The sequence below is a fragment of the Melospiza melodia genome (assembly GCF_035770615.1).
Source record: "Melospiza melodia melodia isolate bMelMel2 chromosome 7 unlocalized genomic scaffold, bMelMel2.pri SUPER_7_unloc_1, whole genome shotgun sequence".
In the NCBI taxonomy this organism is placed as follows: Eukaryota; Metazoa; Chordata; class Aves; order Passeriformes; family Passerellidae; genus Melospiza; species Melospiza melodia.
Window position 1 is genome coordinate 4,688,101 of NW_026948497.1, and position 17,342 is coordinate 4,705,442.

Below are 17,342 nucleotides of genomic sequence, written 5' to 3' on the forward strand. Positions count from 1 at the left end.
AATATAGGGAGGGTCTCTGGTGGTCCATGGGTCCACCATGGAGACACTGAGAGAGAAACAGAGCAGGCAAAGAGAGGCAGGAGAGAAAAGGGACACAAAGACAATGAGCTGAAAAGGCGGCACTCTGCAAACAGAACTGCAACAGACTGAACATGAACGGGAGAGAAATCAGGAAGTCTCAGAGTTTTTTTTGCTGTCAAATACATCCCACACACCCAAACCCACACAATCTCCATCCCACCACTCTAATTGAGATCCCACAACTCTAAATCACTTCCCAACCTCATGTCAGCCTGATGGCTGCAGAATCGAGTGAGTTTGGCATGGGATTGAGTTTTTTTTAGGTGGGTTTGAGCTCTTTTTGGGGTAAGATTGAGCTGTTTTCACTGGGATTTGAGTGGTTTGGAGGTGACAGATCCATTCCTCTTGGCTTTTGCAGTGCAAAGAGATGGAGAATAGAAAAAATTAAGGTGAAATTAAAAGGAGAAGAAGCCAGGTGTGTTCCCAACATGGATCACAGGGAATGTGAGTGACCAGGGCTGTGCCCAAAGTGCCTCCTCCAGTGGGGGATGGAGCTGGAGCAGCGCACGAAGCTCTGCCCGCACTCGGGGCACTCACAGGGCTTCCCTTACCGGTGCCTCCGTTGGTGTTGGGTCAAGTTAGACCTCCAGGAGAAGCTCTTCCCACACTGGGGACACTCGTAGGGCCTCTCCCCAGTGTGGATGCGCCGGTGGATGATGAGGTCGGAGTTCCACTTGAATCCCTTCCCGCAGTTGGGGCATTGGAAGGGCCTCTCCTCTCTGTGAATCCAATAGTGCTTGAGGAGATGGGAGCTGGTCTTAAACCTCTTCCCACACTTGGAACACTCGTAGGGCCTCTCCTCAGTGTGGGTCCTCTGGTGCGTGACCAGGCTGGAGTTCTGGCTGAAGCACATCCCACACTCGGAACACTTGTACGGCCTTTCTCCAGTGTGGATCCTCTGGTGGCTGATCAGGTGGGAGCTCACGCTGAAGCTCTTCCCACACTTGGAACACTCATAGGACTTCTCTCCAGTGTGGATACTCTGGTGCCTCATCAGGTTGGAGCTCAACCTGAAGCTCTTCCCACACTCCCCACACTCGTAGGGCCGTTCCCCAGTGTGGGTCCTCTGGTGCACAATCAGGTCGCAGTTCCACCTGAAGCTCTTCCCACACTCCACACACGTGTGGGGCTTCTCCCCATCATGGAGCTGCTCACGGAGCACCAGCTCCGAGCTCTGGCTCCGTCTCCGGCCGCCTTCCCGGCCCAGGGTGGCTCTTTCCCCGTCAGATCCCTGCCAGCTGCGTTTGCAGCCCCTCCTTGTGCGGCATCTCCGGGGCTTTTCCTCCCCGTTGGCTTCCTGCGCTGTGGAGCCGCTCAAAACGGCCTCTTCCACCAGGTTCTGCCGCGGGCATTTGTCCTCCCTGCTCTCCATGCTCACCTCCTGCTCTGGGGGAGGAAGGACAAGGACAGGATGGGATTCGCCTCCGTGCCACAGGCAAGGGCAAGGAGATCCCCCCAGGGCTGAGCTGCAGCCGGGGCCGTGCTGGGCTGGGAGATGGAGCAGCACAGAGGGGAAAGGGGCACTGACTTCCTCCTCACCTGCCTCAGTGTCCCAGGGCATCTTCCTCTTCCTCGCAGCCTCCCTGGGGCTGGCAATGGGAAATCCTGGTTTGGGGAAAACAAGGGATGAGAGCGTTTGTAGGAGTGTCGGGGGGTAGGACGGTCGGGACAGACGGAGACGAGAGAGCTCTGCAGCCAGGTCGTGGAACTTGGGGTTTATTGCAAAGGGCCTGGGTGCAGGGCCCTGCTTGGAGCTGCCAGGCACAGCTCGGAGCAGGCTCGAGAGAAGAGAGGGGTAGAGAGGATGAGAGGGTAAGAGAGTAAGAGGAGAAGAGCATATGAGAGTAAGGGTCCCGTTACAATACAATAAATCTTCTTCTGTGTTGAATATTCTATTTCTCACTAGCCAATCAAGTACCAGATACAAATCCTATTGCCTTTACAAACAGCCTATAAAAATCATTACATCACCATACTGTGTTACATTTTACACACTAAAAACTCCTCTTTGGACCCTTTCTATTGAGCTAGTGGGGTCTGCACTGACCCTTGGACCTGTCTGCAAACAGAGGGAATTGTTTCATCAAAAGGGGAATTACCTTCAGTTTGGGACACCATTGTTTTCCAGTTGTTCACTAAATGAAGTATCTCAGAACTTGCTTTCATTTCAATCTTCCTTACACTTTTTATGTTCACAAAATCTTTTGCCAGACAATCGTATTTATAAGGCTTTCCTGTTTCATCTTCTCTAAAACACATCGAGTTTGAAGGTCCCTCCGCCCGAGTCCATCTCTACAAGTCACTGGCCATCTGGGCTCCAGAAAAACCTCCCAAACACCAAGTTTCAGCCCTGAAAAAGCCTCCCAGGAGTTCCCCAACCCTGGTCCCTCCCCTCTGGTGTTCGGGGGTTCCCTCATGTCCCAGCTGCTTGGGGTCACGCTTGGATTGGGGGTCCCCATTCTCCTCGGTGCCTGCCCTGCCCAGGCTGCTGGCAGTCCCAGCAATGTCAAAAGCTCCCCCTGCTTCACTCTCCCCATTTCAGGATGCCGGGGCTGTTTGGGCTCCCGAGCTCCCTTCTCCCCTCATTCTCTGCTCTGGGTTGTGAATGAGACGAGGGCTGGTTGTCCCAGACCTGCCAAGTGAGTGCTGGAGTCTCCCACGCTGCGTTTCCAACTTTCCTCGAGGGAAGCAGCCAGTAAAGAGACACAGCGAGTGATAAGAGGAGTGAGAGAATCCCCCGGGTAACTGGGACTGGGTCTCAGAGAGGGGCTGGACCCCTCGGAGAAGGGAGCAGAGGAGTTTCCGAGCCCAATCCACTAGGAAATGGGAGAAAAGGGAACCCTAAAAATTCTGTTGGTTTGAGGGATAAGAGAGCCCAAGAGCATCCAGAATTAAAACCTGCTGGGTTGAGGAATTAACATTCCAAGAGCATCCACGGTTGAGGAAAATTCTACCGGATTGAGGATATGCTCAAGAGCATCTGGGGTTGGACAGCACAGCTGGGTTGAGAGATATCCAAGAGCACCAGGACTGGCCAGAAACACCTAAATTTGTAATAGGTGATTTTAAAGTGTAGTATATGGTAGAGATAATTCATGCTAATAATGTATAAAATATTGTAAAATCCACACTATGTCTTTTCAACACAAGAGCAGTGTCTTATTCATATACATCCAGTTCCTGGACTTGGTTGAGATAAACATCGGGGTTTTTAATGAAAGAATAGAAGCTTCCAGGGCGATAATCGCTGGCTTCCCCGGGTCACAAGGTCCACCCAAGAGTGATTATTGCCTCCATGATTACATCTACCACAATGAGCCACAGCCCCACCCTGATGCATGTGAATGCTGACTTCCCTGGAGTCTACTGACAACACCAGACACTTGGACTGAGTCTTTGTCCACCTCTGCTCAGGTAAAGACACGGTTATGGATGGGAAGAGACACAAAGAACATTCGGTCATCTCTGCCTTGAGCAGAATAAATTGTAAAAGAACTCGCTGCGTCAGGCAGCATTTGTGAACAGGGGGAGACTGACATTCGGAGCTCAGATCCGTGTTCACCCAGCACTGAACCCGGGCTCGACGCTGACCCTTGGCTGTGGTGGTTTTGACGACCAAACTTCAGTCTCACAGACAAATTAATAAATCTTTGCTAAATTTTCCTATAGGTTTGGCTCTCAATTTGATCATTTATAACAAAAGGTACCTTATTGTTTTCTTGTTGTGTGTGAGAGTGAGTCACACACAAAATCAGCCTCAGCTTCCCGGGCGGGTGGGAAGGGGGGCTGTGGAAAGAGGAGTGTGTGAGCCACAAATAAGCCATTGTTGTCCTGGGTGTGTGGGGGCTGTGGCATAAGGTACAGGTGACCTGCAAACGGGCCATTGTCCCCAGGGCGTGTGAGGGGGCCGTGGCTAAAGAGTGTGAGTGACACACAAATCAGCCTCACAGGTGAACGGCACCGGAGGCAGCAGAGTCAGGGCCCTCCCAGGAGGCCCAGAGATACTGAGACCCAGAGGCCACCCCCAAGGTGAGGGGGGGCCACAGGGACCCGCGATTCTCTGTCAACAGGGATCCACTCTGTGTCCTGAGGGTGGGAAAGAATGTGTGGAAGAGAATGGGAAATAAAAGTGAGTGAATGCAGATGAATGAAAGTGTAGGCAATGTGGATTGTGCATTTTAAGCTTCACTATATCTCCTTGGAGGGAGGTGTATTGTACTGAAAGTAGTGTGAGAAAAAAGTTTTTTATTTTTCTGTGTGTAGTTGAAAGAAAAGTGGTATTTAGGTTGTTAGTGAATGTGAAAAACAGTGGCAGAAGATGAATAGATAAGATCTTGAAAAATGAGACAGAAAACCAGTAGGCTGGATACAGGGGAAAAAAAGAAAAAAAACCAGTCCTTTGGGAGTTATGTTAGCTAACAGAGATACAACTCCTTGCAAAAGGAGAAAATACAGGGTATGTAGTAGTCGATGGTAAAAACATGCAAACTATGGAAAAAGGGAAATTAACCTTAAACTAGTAAGCTCAAACTTGTGAATTATATACTTTAAAAAGAGCACTAGAATATTTAACACAAAATAAAAGGAACTATATATACTGATTCAAGGTATGCCTTTAGAGTAGTACATACCTGTAAAAAATTTGGAAAGGAAAAAGATTACTTAATTCAAGAAGAAAAGGACTAGGACATGAGGAACTTATTTTACAGGCATTACAATTACCTAAAAGAGACAGCTACAGTACATATTATGGAACTCTGAAAGGGAAAGAGCCCAGAAAGAAGCAGAAATATTTTGGCAGATCACAAGACTAAGGATGCAGCAGAATATGGAGCTGAGTGAGTTATGTTAATATTAACTCCAAACGAGGAAAAACTGGAAATTCCACAGTTTAGGGAAGTTGAGAAAAAAGAATTAAACAAGACAGGAAATGAACAAGATAAATCAGGGAAATGGAAATTTTTGATGGAAGACAATTATTTAAGAAAATGTACTTCTAGGAAAATATTAGAAGACATGCATCAGAAAACGTACTGGGGTAGTCAAGCTTTGTGTGATCATTTTTTAAGGAACTATGGGTGCAGTGGCATTTTTGGATTTAGGATGTATCTGTAATTTGCCAAAGGATAAATAAAAAAGTGATGAGAAAAACAACATTAGGAGGTTGTGAATTAGCCCATTGGCCATTTAAAAGTATCCAAGCAGAAGTTTAGTTCTGTTAGGTTCTGGGTTTATTTGTAAAAAAAACTCCATTTAATCCAGAAGAAAGGAATATGCCATATGTTAGAAAGGAGATTTCAGGAGAATAAAAATCTTTGAAGTATCAGAATGCCCCGAGAAAAAACAAGAAAAGAAAAAGGGGAAATGAAACGGAAGGGAACAAGAGGAAAAATCAGAGAGTGGGATCCTCTGCAGGTCTTGCCCCCTCCGTTCGCGGCCCAGGCGCCTGTCCCGGGTCCTGGCTCGCTGCCCGCCTCAGCTCCGCCTGCCCCGGTTTCCATCCCAGGTGCCGCCTCACTGCCCAGGGCAGCTCCACCTGCCCCGGCGCTGTCGCTCAATTTGTGTGCCCTGCTCCCACTGCCTGGCCCGCGGCCGCTCTGCCGGCCATGCTGGGGAAGATGGGGGTTGCTCTGTCCTGCCGCCTGCTCCGAGGTCACCGCGCCCATCGCACCCAGGGGGGGTCCCAGCCATCCCATCCCCGGCTGCCCTGCCCGTGCCACCTGCGCTGGGCACCGCCGCTGCTGCCGGGCTCTCCCACCTGCTTTTGCTCTGCCGGCAGCTGCCGGATCAGCCGCCATCAGCCATGTGGGGGCTACGCACGCTCCGGTTCGGGCTCCACGGGAAGATCCCCCTCTGCCGATTCCGGCAGCAGACCCTGCCCACACTCCCACCGACCCTCGGCGGGATATCCTCCCCTGACACCGTCCTGCTCTGAGTTACGGCCCCTTGGTAACCACAGCTCCGGCTGTTCAGGGAAACTCTCTCTCTCCACAGGAAGCACGTTATCGAAACACTAGGAGCTCAGTTAAAAGGCAGCCCTCTCCAAATTCTTTCTCAAAACACGGGAGAAAGGCTAGAGAAGGTAAAAAAGTGAAAGAGTTAGATGAAGGGATTGCTCTATTTCCGTTCAGAGAGGTTCCCATGGGAGGGATGCGCTGCCCCGCCCCGCGGGAGCCACCAGCGCCCCTGCCGGCCATGCCCGGAACTGCACCCAAGGGCAAAGCGCCGCAGCCCAAAGGCCGGGACTGGGTCCGGGCTCTGTTTGCTGTCAGTGCCGCAGCTGTTGGTGTTTGTTTGCTTTATTATACACACTAGTAAAGAACTGGTATTCCTATTCCCATATCTTTGCCTGAGAGCCCCTTGATTTCACTAGTCTAAAAATGAAGAGGGATGGGGCTTCCATTCTCCATTCCAAGAGAGGCCTTTTTCTGCCTTCCCGAGCAGACACCTCTCTTGTAAAGCAAGACAAGCACCCACAGGCACTGAGGGGGCTGCAGGAGGGGCACAAGAAGGCCCTGCAGCACTTGGGCACAAAGGCACAGCAGGTGAATGCAAGAAGGGAGCAGCAAAAGGCCAAGCTGAAGGCAAAGGCCAGGGCACAGTTCCTACAGCCCCTGAGAGATCAACCCCAGGGCCCAAGGGGGCCCCAGCACCCAGGGCACGGCTCGGCCACAAGCACCTGGCAGAGGCATTGCCCTCCTCGGCAGGGGAGAGCCCACCCAAACAGCCCCTGGCAAGGAACCAGGGCTCCAGCTGCAGGGCACAAGGACACTGCAAGCACAGACAGCAGCACCCTCAGCACCAGCAAGTCCACCCCTTGATGGACATGGATTGGCAGGGCTGTCACAGCTCCCATCACACCAGGGACCCTCCATACTGGAGCCCTTGAGAACATTCAGGGTGGGTCTGCACTGAGAGGAGGCATTTCCTGATGGACACAGGGGCCTCTCAATCCACTGTGAATCTTAGACCTAAGGGGGAAAATAGTAAAGGAATATTTTAATTGTTAAGGGAATGAGTGGGAAAGATGAGCAGGTATGATTTGTTCAACCACTATTAGAAGCTGTGGGGGATAGGTCAGAAATAAATGAATTGCTTTTTCTTCCTCCTGTGATTGTAATTAAATAGGAAGGAATTTGAGAGCTGGATTTTAATACTGTAAAAGGGATACAGAGGCCAGTTCTGTTCTGCCTTTGTGCCAAAATCGGACAAGGCCCATACTGAAGTGAACCCCAAAGTGTGGGCAGCCCCAGGGAAAGAGGGAAAATTAGATATGGAGCCTCTACAAATTACTTTAAAGCAACCAGGACAAGCAATACCCTGTTCCAAGAGAGGGAAGGAAGGGCTCACAGCCTGGTATTGAGTCCATGTTAAAGGCAGGGCTTTTGGAGCCAGGGATGTCTCCCTAGAACACTCCTATCCTGCCAGTCAACAAACTGGATGGATGGACAGGAGCAGGAAACACAGAATTTGCAAGTGTTAAAATGAAGATTAACTAAGGCGGCTGGCCTGGGCCTTCCAGACAGGGAAAAAGAATTTCAATTACAGGTGGATGTTAAACAGGGTCTTGCCTAAGGAATTCTTGTGCTAAAATGTTTAACCTTATACAGGACCTCCTAGAGATCAAGTCTGGCATCAAGTTAAAGGTCTGACAACCAAAAGAGCCTCTAAATGGATGAGCAGGGCTCGGTTATTACAGTATGAAACTTGTTCAATGGCACAGGAGGATTTAGAACTGAGGACAGGGAAAGGGTTTAACCCAGCCTCCTGTCTGAACAGCCTGGAGAGGGGCTGGCAAGGAACCCAAGACTGCACTCAAGGGACAGAGCTCCAGACCCAGGTTGGGACAGATTGATGATGGAACATTCCCTGGCCTGAGGGAGAAAATGTGTTTGTGGATGGCTCTGCAAGGGCAGCAGAAGGGAAAAGAGCTACAAGACAGGCTGTTATTAAGGAAGGGGAATCAGACACAGTGCAGGTCACCGCCCCATGCTCAGCTCAACCCGCGGAGCTGTGGGTGCCTGTGAGAGCCTGGCACTGAAATGCCCCGAGCAGGAAGGCTTCAATATCTTCTGCTGACACCATGGCACCTAACAGGGGGGCAAAAGCAATTCTCACTGCTTCAGCAACCACTGGAGCAGATATCAAGGCACATTCTCCCACAGGAAGATGTGCTGGCACTGAGCCTGCCCTGGCCCTTTGCTGCTGCCAACACCCAGCCAGGACATCGGCTCCTGCCCAAGGAGTGCAAAGCAGCACCACTGGTGGCCAAGGGGCCCATGCCAAGTGTCCCTGAGGCCAGAAACAGCCGCCAGCACAGCTCAACACAGGGGGACCCCTCAGCCTGGCCTCAAGGGCTCTGAAGCCCCAGAGATTTGCACTTCCCGTCCGCAGCAGGAGGATGGGAGGCCGCCCCTGAGCCTGCCCTGAAGGCAACGCAGCAGCAGCCAGGGCTCCACAGCGGGCCAAGCCCCTGCACCTGCCCACAGATCCTCGCCTGGAATCCTCTGCAATCCTGGCCACCCTCCTCTGCCATCTCCAGCCACTGGGGCCAAGCCTTGCTGCCACTGCTGCAGCTTCAGCGCTGGCTGGGCCTGCACTGCCACAGCTGCTGGGGAACACCACGGCACAATTCCACTCTGGGGCTCACTGACACCCACACTCTGGGCTGCCTGCCATTGCACTGCTGCAAAATGTACCAATTTTGCTCCTTTTAAATCTTATTTCTCTGCTCAGAAAGGTTTCTGTACACAAAGGTTTGCCTTTGGGAAAGGAATTTTAAAGGTTTTATTTAAGGAGTGTTACACCACTCAATAGAGATGAGTTTAACATCCCAACAGACTGGGAACAGCCCAAAAGACACCCACAGAGATAACGACCAGCAACAAAACATCAACATTGCCCAGCAGCAAACAGCAACCAACAGCTACCCCAGACACTGCCCCAGCAGAGCTGGAGACACCTGGGCTGGAACAGGCTGAGAAGGAAATCCAGGAGTGTGGAGACCGAATTCACATCAGAGTCAAAGAAATCCGGGTCCAAAAGGAAACCAAATACTAACAACTTACACAACTTGGAAGCAAGGAACATTAAAGCAGTGGATTTAGATTGGTTCTACATAAAGTTTAGGAAAAATCGAGTAAAACTCACATGGCATGGAATGATTTTCTCTGCACAGCCGTGCTATTTGGAATAAAATTAATTCTGTTGCACATCCAGGCCAGAACCAAGTAATGCCTTGACTCTCTAACACTAAAGAGATTCTTGCAGAGTTTTTGTTTTCCCTGCAGTTTCAGTGACAAAATTACAACATGAGAAAAAATTTTCATTACATTCCCACTTAATGTTGTCAGGTAGGTTTGGGACAGAAGTGTGAGAATCAAGTTTTGGTCAGGGTTTTCCATGTTCTCCTTTATGTAGCTGTTGCAAAATTGAAGAGCTTTACCCGTAATATTTTGAACTCATAAAAATTAATACTCCTTAAAAAAATCAGATTCTGGGGGGGCCACATGTGACTCACCAGATGGCTGCCCTGGAAGAGAAGCTCCATTCCAGGCAGCCTGCATAGGAGATTTAGAAATGCAAATGAACACTGCTGGGCAAAGGGTGGACAATGCACCTGGGTCTCTTGCCCGGGGCAGGAATTGGGCTGATTCCCTCTGCCCCTCACCCCAAGCTCTGCCTGCTGGCACTGATGGAATTTGCACAGCTCAAGGCAGAGCCCAGGGGGAGGATATCTGACCCTGCAACACAAACGGGTGAAGCTGCAAAGGGAAACAGCAAATGGAGAATGTTGGGAAAACTTCATATTAAATAATTGGGGGGAATCATCCCTCTGCCCACTCCAACATGTGCTGTCACTGTCTGTGTTATATAGGGTATATTAGAGCACTGGGGATTTTTTGCTACCAAAAATTCAGGAAAATCAGTTGGGAATCCAAGGATTTGATGATTTAATTAGACAAAAGCTGTCAATTGATGCAGCCCTGGCTGGAGAGAGCGGCCAAAAATGGAGAAAAGATGAACAGCCAGCAGAACAAATCCTACAACACCATGGACCAGCCCCTGGGAACTCGAACCAATTCATATCAGGAGCCACAGAACCCATTCCTCATTTCAATGGCATCATTAGATTACAAGCTGTCCTCGCAATAACCAACCAGACAGCTCCAGCTCCTGACCTTCCTGCCGACCAATCCACTGAAATGAGGAACACAACACTTAACCATGGGATGGGATCAGATCATCTGTTAGCAGAAAAAAGAGGAGTTTGTGGAAAAGTAAACGACTCAAGCTGCTGTTGGCAAATAGATGACAAAGGAAACGTGGAGAAACAGATAACAAAGGAAATAAGAAAGCAGCTCATGTACCAGTCCAAACGTGGAAAGGACAGGAATGGGACACGATTTTGTGGCTCCCTGGCAGACCATGGCTTAAAAGAATACTGCTTCTCCTCTGATGTGCTACAGGAACTCTCACCTTTTTACCATGCTCTACACCTTGAGAGTGCAGCTCATTCGGCAGCGGAGCGAGGGGACGCAGGTGGCAGCCAGGCCTCCTGATCCGGAAACGGCTACAGAAGGGCAGGGAATGAGGGCACTGAGAATAATCCAAAAACCAAAGAAGACTCGGTAATGAATATGAAAAAAAAAAAAAAAAAAAAAAAAAAAGAAAGAAAAAAGGAAAACATAAAAAAAATTCAGTGAGTGAATCTGCCTGGAGATTGGGTCTGCGACTCGTAGAGAAGGAAGGGAGAAACCATCAGTTTCAATAAACCTTACTAATTAACATGGACTGCTGCTCAGACAAAGTCCCGCTGAATTCATGTACTTCCAAAAGAACAATGACTTAACAGAGCCATGAATGTGGGCTGTTCTACAAAAGTGGGGATGCACATTAACGAGGACATGCAGTTGGCGGATCGGGAGGTCGGAACCTTCCAAGCACCTCAGCCAGTGGGCAAAGGGAGAGGGAGATGAAGCCGGGAAAATGAGGATAAAAAGGAGGCTGCGAACTACAACAATGGCAGAGAGCGCACGGCAAATGCCCCACGGCCTCTCCCTCTGCCCGGCAATAAAGTCACTTTTACAGGACTCCTCTGTCTCTTCCGGGCACAGAAACCTCCGGCCACGGCAATTTCCCCGCACAGCCCCGGGCACGGGGCAGCCCCCTCTGTCCCAGCCACAGCAACCGCGCCGAGCCAGCGCTGCTCCGGCAGCGGCTCCTGCCGAGGCAGCGGCCGCAAGGAGACCGCGGGCAGCCGCTCCCGCAGCGCCCTCACGCCAGCGGCAGCACGGGCAGGACACGGCACAACGAACCCGCCCGAGACCCCTGCCGCCCCCGAGGCCCGCAGCCAGCCCCGAGCCCCCGCACAACCCAGCGCGGCTCCCACCTGCGCTGCGGCCGCCTCCGAGCTCCGCCGCCGCCTCACCGCGCTCCGGCCGCTGCCGCCGCTCACGGCACCGCACACACGCTCCGACAATGGCGCCGCTGCCCAGCCACGGCCGCCCTCAGCCCGCCACCGGGGCCCTGCTCCGCCCCGCTCCCACCAATCAGCGCGCCACAACCACGACTGACGGCACCATCGCCCAATCCCAGCCAGGGGCGGGCTCTGCACACGGCACAGCCCCGCCCCGCGCTCTCACGGTCCCCGGGGCTGCGTGAGGGCAGAGCCGGAGCTGAGGAACAGCCCTGGAACGGGCCCGGGCCCGAGGGGATTGAGCTGAAAACACAAACAAACTTCTCCGCAGCGCCCGCCACGGCTTTCCCGGCACTGCGGCTCCGGTGGCTCCGGTTCAGCCGGAAGCCCTGGAGCCTGATTTCTCCTACCCCTAATTAGGAGCATCAGTGCATCGCTTTGATTTCCCCCAAAAAGAGAAAACCACCCCAAACCCTGTGGATGAGTGGGGGAGAGGAGAGATTTCTGACAGAAAACTCCAAAAACTCAGAGTAGGATAATGAGAAGTAAGTGAAGACTCTTAAATGCAGCTTTCCCCCGCGCCTCCCTCCTTCCAGCTGCACCTCCTGCCCCGGCAGTGCCGCAGACAGGGAATGGGGCCGGGCTCAGTTCATGCCCCGGGGCTTCTGCCTCTCCTCAGGGACAGGAGTCGTTCCCCTGCTGCACCCTGGGCTCTCTCCCACCGGAGTCTTCTCCAGGAACTTCTCCAAGCTGAGTCTATCCCACGGGGCACAGCCCCCTCCAAGTGCTGCAGCGTGGGTCACTGTGCCCCGGGGTCAGTCCTGCCAGGACAGGCTGCTCCAGCGGGGCCCTCTGGCCGCGGGGTCACAGCCTCCTCTCAGGCATCGCCGTGCTCAGCGTGGCTGCTCCGGGGGCTGCAGGGGGATCTGTGCATCCCCAGGGATCTGAAGGGGGATCTCTGCTGCCCTGTGGATCTCTGTATCTGGCACCGCCGGTTTTGGAGGCACCAGGAATAGGCTGAGCTCTGTCTGAAGCTCTTCTCACATTCCCCACACCCTTCCCAGCACAGGGAGGCTTTTACCTCCTCTCAGCTCCCCAGGCTGGGTTTGCAGCCCCTCCTCGTTGGGATCTCTGGGCCTTGTCCTCCCCGGTGGAGATGGGAAAGGAACGTGGATGGATGAAGGACAGAATGAGAAGAGGAAGGAGGGCAGACAAGGAGAAGATGGGATTTGCCTCCATGCCAGAGGGAAGGGGAAGGAGATCCCCCCAGTCCATCCCTGGCAGGATGGCGTTGGCAGTGAGGCTGTCCTGCAGCGATGCTGGGCTGGGAGATGGAGCAGCAGAGAGGGGAAAGGGGCAGTGATTCCTCCTGCCCTGCCTGGCTGTCCCAGCCTGGAGTGTCCTGGCGCTGCCGAGGCCCTTGGAGCGTCCGGCACTCCGGAGCCCGAAGCTCACGGCTGCTTTATAAAGCTGACAAAGTCGGCAGGATGGGTCTGGGTATGATCCGCAGCAAACTGGGTTTATTGGTACAGGAAGAGGGCACAGAGCTGAACAGGGCCCAGGGACAAAGACAGGGTGCAAGCTGAGGGCACAGGGGGTTTTTATATGGGGCAGTGAGGGTGGAGCTGAGGGTCAGGTCCAATGGATATGGGGGAAAATGGTGCCAAAGAGGGGTTAAGGGTGGGGTCAGCTAATAGGGAAACAGGGGCAGAGGAATGCAGGAAATTAGGGCCAATGGAGGGACAGAGAGGGAGAACATTCTAGGGACTAACCAAAGATGGGTAACAGGGGGTGAACTAGGGTATTTAGGCCAATGGGGTAACATAACTTTCCATAAATCAGCATGTGCCTGCAAAGGTCTATGGGAGAAGCAAATTTCTTGCCATAACCTTGACATCTATTCTTCTTATTGGGGACCAGTCCTCCACGGGTGGGAGATTGAGACTCCCATGGGCCTCCACACCAGTGCATCTTCCTTTTCCTCGCAGCCTTCTTCTCCTCCATCCAGACAAAGTTTAGGATTGACAAATCCTGGCTTTGGGGAAAGAACAAGGGGTGAGCACCTTGGGTTTTGTGAGAAAGGAGCCTCACTCTTTAGAATTTTTGAAAGTTTAATAAGGAATAATAAGGGGCAAATCAGTAACAGCACTGGGTGCTCGGCAATGGCCAGAGGCACACCAGTTAACCACAGCAACTCTTCTTGTCTCGTTTTCCCATTGTATTGTTCAAATTCATATTCATAATGATTATACATATTCAAACATTTCTTTGAAGTCGTTTACATGTTCCAGGAATTCTTTAGGTTGGTTTGACCCCCAACCTGTCTTTTTAGAGCACGTGCAGGAATCGTGGATTGCTGTTCTGGGGTTGTGTGTCACTCCCTCACAAGGGCCCCTGTTCTGTGGTTTCAGCAGGTGACAGTTATTGACAGTGGAAGGGTCAGTGGCAGGGCTCCTCATCACATCCCTTCCTTAAATGTTATCTGACCATGCAGATGGTTTTAGCTATTTCCACAAGTACTTGACATGAACATTAGCTATTTCACAAATATTTCTGAAGTGTTATTGTCAGTTATTTACAAAAATAAAAGCATTGATTATTATTTCACAACTACAGCTACTTCTGCAAAAGTTAACATTCTAATGTACAACACATGGCATCCACTGTAATATTTTTTAAAAGCCAAAACTATAATGTATGTTTTTCACACTCTCCACAAACTAAAATATCATCCATAAATGATGTTCTGAGGATATGAGCTACACAGGGGCCAGGGCATTGGCCAAAAAAAGCTGGCAAATTATACTATAGCAAAAGCAGTTAAAAGTGATTACAAACTGCACTCTATCAAAATCAGTGTGATTAAGAATAGATTGCAGAAGTCAATACATAATAGCAAAAGCCAACACTACCCAGTTATTTATAACAATCCCAGGGCAGGTTTTTCCCTTGCATGGAGCACTTGGGCCTTCCCCGGGCCCCTTCTGCCCTCGTGCAGAGCCGGTGGCATTTTCCAGCACACCCAGTTTGTAACCAAGAGCCGGGTGCAGCCGAGAAGGCTCCAAGCGCCTCCTTCCAGGCTGACTCTGCAGGGCCCGAGGCTGCTCTGGGCTCTGCCAGGGCTCTGCTGGGGCTCAGCTCTGGGCCAGGCTGGGCCCGCTCTCCCCTCACATTGCTCCGGGCAGCTGAGGCACAGCGGGAGAAGGAAGGGACACGGCAAGGCAGTTGAGGGTTAAGAGAGTTTTTATTCAAACAATTGCCATAACAAACAGGCTGTCCTAACTCCCATAACTAACTACCAGTGCTAACTACCCTAACCAACTACCAGTGCTAACTACCCCAACGAACTACCAGTGCTAACTACCACTGCTAACTAGCATAACTAACTAGTTGTCCTGACTACTGTAACAGAAAGCTGTCCTCAAGTGCTTCATCTCCTCCGCTGCTCCCTCAGTTGCTTTGCTGCAGTGATCAGAGGGGTCAGGCTGGAGAGAGGCTTGGCTGATGATAAAAATGGGTGCTGCCCAAAGGATACAAAGGAAAGAAATGAACTGTTACTTTCCAGAGTCAAGTTCCTCACAGGCTCTGTTGCAACAGGACAAAGGGAAATGCTTTCAAACTCAGGAGAGGGAAGCAGGCTCAGATTAGATCTAAGGAAGAATTTTTTAACCAGGAGAGTGGGGAAACACTGACAGAAGGTGCCCAGAGATGTGGGAGGTGCCTCCTCCCTGGAAACATCCAAGCTCAGGTCAGGCAGGGCTCTGGGCCCCCTGAGCTGCTCGAAGATGTCCCTGCTCGCTGTGGGGCACCAGGCCCAGATGAGCTCCAAAGGAGCCTGCCAAGCCACAGCAGGCGAGGATTCTGCTTGCTCTGCGTGTGGAACGCAGCCAGACTGGAGACTGTGGGAGGGGGCCCCACAAGAAAACCCCTCCCTGGCGCTGCTGCTTCCCCTGCAGCCCCTGGCCCTCAGCTGCAGCAGCTCCTGGGCAGCCCAGCGCCGCTCCTCGTCCGGCTCCAGGCTGCACTCGAGGCAGTCCCGCAGCAGAGCCGACAGGCGCCGGGGCTCCTGCAGCTGCGGGGTCCCGTTCTGCCGGATCAGAGCGCGAGCCTGCAGGGAAAGCAAACTCAGCGCTCTGCCAGCTCCCTTCACACCCACACGGGCTCACATCCACCCCGGGGCCTCAGCCCCAGCTCCAGGGGCACTTTCCTCCCTGCCACAGATGCTGCTCAGAGCTCATTTTGCTATGCCAGCCAAAAAACCCAAACCCTGGGGCTGCCACAGCCACGGCAACATCCAAATGATCTCGCCTTGAGAGCCAGTTTCATTGGCTGACTCTGTCAGTAGGAACCTCCTTCAGAAATAGCCCATTTTGCTTCTCCAAATGGGGACACCAGCTTTACAGGCCATTTTCCAGAGTCAGTGTGGTCTGCCTGTGTTATTTCAGAGGATTCTTACATCAAGTGCATCTCTGCAGTCCCACTGACACTCAGGTAAATGCATTCCTGATGCCCCATCCCAGACACTGCCAGGCAAGAAACAGGAGGTTTGTGATGCTGAAAGCTCAGGCTTGGTGACACAGAGAAAGTAGCTTGGACTAGGAAAGAAATATGTTAGACTATGGGGATGTTAAACAATCATCTTCAGATTTTAGACAAATTTCCCTGTGAGAAGAATCAGGGTGGAGATCAACTTGCAAAATGGCTTTTAGAAACTCCTGCAGAAAGCTTGTTTTTGGGACTGGGATTTGCGGGTGGTTTGGGGTTTTCTTGCAAGGTAACATTAGACCTGATGCTCTTGCTTCACATTTCCAGGTCATTCCCACAGCCAGATGAGCTGCAACAACATAAATCCCAAAGCAAATTGTTGCTGGAGACTGAGGAATATTCTCCTGTGTGGAGGCTGGAGTCCTCTGGGAATTCCCTTCCCATGTACAGAAATCTCCAGCTGCAGCTCCCAGTGCAGGGTCCCCCTGTGCTCACAGGCCTCTGCAGCCACTGCAGAATTTGCCTCTTACCATGGCCGCCGTTTCCCTGAAGTAAGGAGGTTCTCCTTCCACCATCCCGATGGTCACAATGCCAAAGGCCCAATGTCCACCTTGGGGCCATAAGGAGATCTGGTCACAACTTCTGGGGCCATCCAGTGAGCAGTGCCCACCATGGAGCTGCGCTGGTCCTGCTCAGGCCTGAGCTGAGCACAGAGGCCAAAATCAGCTGAGGACAGAAACAAACCCTGTCAAAGGCAGCTGGAATGAGGAAACCAAGCACCAAGATTCCCCACGCCCAGTCTGAGAGTGCAGTAGTGAAGTCAGCTGGAAAAGCCCTCAGGGCTGTAGCCAAGGAAAGATGGAACTGGACCCTTCAAGAAACCCTCAGCTTTCATGCAGTGGCATTTACTGATTCCCTTGGAGCTTTAGATTCCCACTGCAGCCCCTCTGGCAGGGCCATAGGCAGAGCAAAGGCACTGCTGGCACCCTGCTCCTCTGCTGAGCTCTCTGCAGGGGCAGCCGCTCTCAGCTGGCACCCGGGGCCGGGCAGTGCCCCCAGCAGCCCGTGTGGGGCTCTGGCCCTCCCTGGGAAGCAGCCCCACACCCGCAGCCCGGGAGCGCCGTGCCTGGCCAGGAACACCCACCCAGCCTGACAGAGCCGTCTGTGCCCAGGAGGATGTTGGAGCTCTTCAGATCCCTGTGGATCACCCGCTTGGAATGGAGGAAATCCAGGCCCTGCAGACACTGAGAGAGAACAATGTGATAAAGAGGTGTGATTCATGCTGATAAAATTGAAACAGTCATCAATATTGATACAGTAATTAATATTTGGAAATTATAAAACAGATAAAAGTTGT

General features: G+C 52.0%; 1 pseudogene; it reads right to left on the minus strand.

Annotated features, from left to right (window-relative positions):
* Positions 1-500: 500 nt before the first annotated feature.
* The window catches only part of LOC134432724 (zinc finger protein 850-like), a 105,854-nt pseudogene continuing 89,012 nt past the window's right edge, over positions 501-17,342 (minus strand).